The following is a 4,416-nucleotide window of genomic DNA, read 5'->3' as shown; positions in this document are numbered from 1 at the left end:
AAAAAAAAAAAAAAAGGAAGTATTTTCCTGCCTAGAATGATTCCTATTCCCCTTTGAACCTAAGTGGTTTGATTAAGAGGTGTTAAGAACAAAATTTACTTTACACTTAATGTTTATATGACCTAAGTGAGTAAGGAAAAGACCCTATGAGGGAATTCTATATTTTCTGGAAATTGTTTCTGTGTTTAGAGATACAGGGGAAGAGTAGTCTTCTATCTGTGGGGTCTCCTTAGTCACCCTCCAGCCCCCCAAAGACAGTACACCGTTGTGACTTGGTTATTACACTCCTGCATTCTTTTCCCAAAAAATTCTATGTTGGATCACACTGTGCTGGCTTCAAAAAAAGAAATACAGGTTGCAACTGGTTGTAATCATTTTGAAGAATAATTTGCTGTACAATAGAGCTGATACAAGAATTCAGAAATATAAAACAAAATAACTATAAAAGTTAGGAGGAAGTTGAACAGCATTTCCTCAGAAAAAGCTGCTAACTCTGTATCATTCCGATGTGGCTTCCTACAGTCATCTGGGGTGAAATGTGTATTCCCCCCCCTCGCCCCCGCCGCCTTTGCTGGATCACTGGCCTGTCTTCAGAAGTTGTAATGCCACGACCACACATCCTAGGAGTCTCATGTTAACAGAAGTTCCAAATACCAAGCCAGTTAAAGATGGGTGAGGACAGGGGAATCACAAAGGCCATGGGTCCAAAGTGGCTGTTACTGAGAACTTGCTCTTTCCAAAATGTGAAAGTCATAATGCTTCTTGCTCGTTCTCAGCTTAAACTCGTTAACTGAGTTAATTTGTTTCTTCAGAGAATTCTGTGCAGCCGAGATGGAGGGGAATGTGGCTAAGACAGTGTACATGGAGGCCAAGTCACTAGGTTTAGAGCTTTCGGGGTTGAAAGTGCTGTCCCCACTGCCACAGCAGAGGAGGTGACGATGCAGCTGGGCCTGGGACTGGGGGTCCCAAAGCCACCAGATCTTGGCGCCAATTTTAAAGAGTTCCCCAAAAAGCTTCTCAGCTTCCACACGAGTTATTCCATCTGGTAGTTCAGTAATTTCCAAGACCTTCCCAACAACTGCTTCTCCTGCACCAAGGTCGGTGGATGCAGCTTTTTTAGCTTGTTTCCTTCCTCGGTTTCCATGCCTGTTGCCAGGCTGACCCTGTTGGGCTAGAATGTGTCTGTGCAGAACAGCAGGAGAGTTGTACTGCAGGGGCTGGCCAAGTAACGGGTATCTGGCATCTCCTGAACAATATTGTCTCTATTTCTAAATTCCATACACTTCTGTCCTCTCTGGTGATCACCATAATATTTGTTTTGTTGCCACTGTGGGGGTGAATGGGCACAAGATTGTGGATTGTTTGGTACACTGAGCTGCATCGTCACCATTCCGCCACCAGGTGGTGGAGGTGGCACAGCTGCACACTGGTGGCCTTGGAGCTGCTGGGAATTGCATGGTGAAGTAGTTCGAGGCAACTGTACTTGTTCTAATCCTGGATGTTGCAAGTAACCTACTGAGGAGCTTAAATTATTTTGTTAGCCAGGTGGAATGATGCTGTAGTAAACTGGCATTCCTGCTGTAGGCATAGATCCTTGATTAGAATGATTGGGAAACATAACAGGCTGTTGATAAGTCTGATGGGCAATTCCTTGAGAACCTTGAGGCAGTGAAACCTGAAATGATGGCACTGAAGGATAGACAATGACCACTCCTTGAATCTGTTTTCCAATGCTGTTGGGCTGGCCACCAACTAGGCTCTGACTTTGGGGTTGCTGAACTCCAACTATCCCCTGGTAGTTTTGCTGCCGGTTGGGCATAACTTGATAACCTGTCTGCTGGGCAGGCTGGGGTAGTGGTTGGTTTAGATGTGAATTGTAATGGACAGAAGGGACTGGGCGATACTGAGGTTGACTGGAGTGGCAGTGGCCTGGAGCACAATAACAGGCTGGCATCTGTGGAGAGGGCTGCTGAATATGTCCTTGCTGCTGGAGCACAGGCTGGCTGACATGATGACCAGAGGCAGAATAGCAAGCAGTAGGGACTGGCTGCCCAGGAGGTAGGGGAGGAAGAGGAGGCAGTGGTGGTGGGGGGGCTGCTGTTGTGATATAACCAGACTGCTGTACTGAAGAACAACAGTGGACTGGAACATGGTGGCTTGAGGATCAGAACCATCTGCACATGGCTGGCGGGCAAGACTCAGGTGGCTACACTGAGACCCATGGTTGTCCTGCTGTGAGAAATTGTGCTGAGCTGCTTGTTGTTGAGGTGATGGGGGAGGCAGAGGTGGCTGTGGAGGTCCAGGCACTTGGGTTCTAACTGGTTGTTGAGTCATAGGAGAATTATACACAACTGGATTCCCATCTGGGTTTATGAAGGGCTGACCTGTTTTTGAAAGCCTGCCTATGCTTTTGCTTCTTCCAGAACTATCACCTCTTGTCAGAACTGAAATTCCACCGAAGCTGCTGGCTTTGGTTACTGCAGGCTTGAAGTTTCAGAGAGAGCTGTCTGAATCTGTGCTGCTCCAGGGTCGTGATTCAGAGTACTTCAACTCGTTCTCATTGCTGCTTTGATGGCTATCTGTTGCTCTCCCTGAAGAATCTTTATTAACTCTAAATATCTGGCACCTCTGCTGGGTGCTACTAGCATCCTCGTCTTGGATTATTTTGTCAATAATATAATTCTCTTGGGAACACAGGAGATCTTGGGAAAATATTCTGTCTCTAGCTCTCTGGTACTCCTCTTTCTTCTATAGATTTGCTTCTTCTGTCAGCTTTCAAATGTATTCTCATCTGGTTATCATCTTTGTCAAAGGTAGAGTTATCTCTCTTGAGGATATATCATTTCTGAAAGTCTTCACCTTTATCATCCTTAATATGTTCATTAAATTTCTGATCAGGTATTCTTGTATTGCTAGTTTTGTTTACTGTGACAGACTTCCCACTCTGATCAACATTGTGGTCTAATCCAAAGTAAGCAGCAACTCTGTGTAATAGCATCCTATGGTAAGATGTCATTGGGTGGAATTTTTTATGTGGAGACTCATTATTACCAATGGAATCTAAAATTTCTTGTTCCAATTTCAACAGCATCATACTGTCCCTGGGATTGTTTTTTAATGTATTTACTAAAAATTCATGTAGACCTATGCTGGTTGAATCAGTGTATTCTTGACCTAGAATCTCTTGATAACATTTTTCTGGGCAACTTATCACTGGCTTTTTCTTCTTCTGCTTCCCGTTTTGAGGGCTTCTCCTCTTTTCCAAATGATTGTGTTAACTGTATCTGAATTTTCCCCTGCAAATCAATATTGTTGTCAATGCAATGTTCATTCTTCTCTGCCAAAATCTTCCCATAGTTTTCTGATTTGATAAGATTTACAACTCTGGTTGTATCTTTCACTTCTGCCTCCAAATCCTTCATTGCTTCAGTTTCATTTTTTACCGTAACAGTATCAGACATCCTCATTAGCAAAGGTTATTTTAGAATTCTACAGGGAACTTGAAGCCTGATGTGTCCCATGCATGTGGAATTGTGGTGTCCCGCAAAAATAAAATAAAATAATCCAAGGTTCTTTCTCACAGTTGTCAGCCAGGATGTCAATTGTCTTGACCAATTTGGAATCTGGCAGGAGGAGTCCCGTGTCCTTGTCACCACTTGGACTGTCTAGGATAAAATATATCATACCTTTCAGGGGCCCGCATTACTGAGGAGGAGAGGTTTGGAGCGCGGCGCAGCAGGGTGACGGAGGGGCTGGGTGGGTGCAAGTTAAGAGTCTTATGAAAGGGAATTAACCCCATCACCAGCCCGGACACCAGCTCCAGTGGCAGCCACGGCTGGCAAAATCCCACCCCTTCCCACCACCAGGCTTATTTTATCTTGAATACAGGCTTTGATTATTTACTATAAGAATATCATTATATTTAAACATATCTTATTGCCAATCTTTACATTTTTATTTATTGAATACATCAATATTAGACATTAGTTTGAACATTTTATATATTACTAATCTATAATATAAAATCCCTTTTATTCATGTAAAATAATTATCTTGGTCTTATATAATGTGGTGATTAATGAGCCAAAGTGTAACAGTTTAAACATAATTAAAACGCACATTTTGTATACTTTCAAGTAGTTCTTTTGATTCAATTTTTTTCAAGTGAAGAATTACTTAATATTATATTTTAAGAGTGAATGTATAATTCTCCTGTTTTGTTTTGTTTTTACAGAGAAGAACTGTCCTTTCTGTTCTCAGAATTTAGACCACCCTTAGCTCACTGTTATGGACTGAATGCTAGGTCTCCCCCAAAATCATATGTTAATATTTCAGCCCACCATGTGATAGTATTAGGAAGTGGGGCCTTTGGGAAGTAATTAGGTCATGAGGGTGGAGCCCTCATGAATATGATGA

General features: G+C 42.8%; 1 pseudogene; it reads right to left on the bottom strand.

Moving 5' to 3' along the window:
• Positions 1-716: 716 nt before the first annotated feature.
• Positions 717-3,562, bottom strand: LOC115855690 (R3H domain-containing protein 1 pseudogene; annotated as a pseudogene).
• Positions 3,563-4,416: the final 854 nt, after the last annotated feature.

This window comes from Globicephala melas, chromosome 4, assembly GCF_963455315.2.
Source record: "Globicephala melas chromosome 4, mGloMel1.2, whole genome shotgun sequence".
In the NCBI taxonomy this organism is placed as follows: Eukaryota; Metazoa; Chordata; class Mammalia; order Artiodactyla; family Delphinidae; genus Globicephala; species Globicephala melas.
The sequence above is the reverse complement of the archived record's forward strand: the minus strand, read 5'-3'. Positions and strand labels throughout refer to the sequence as shown.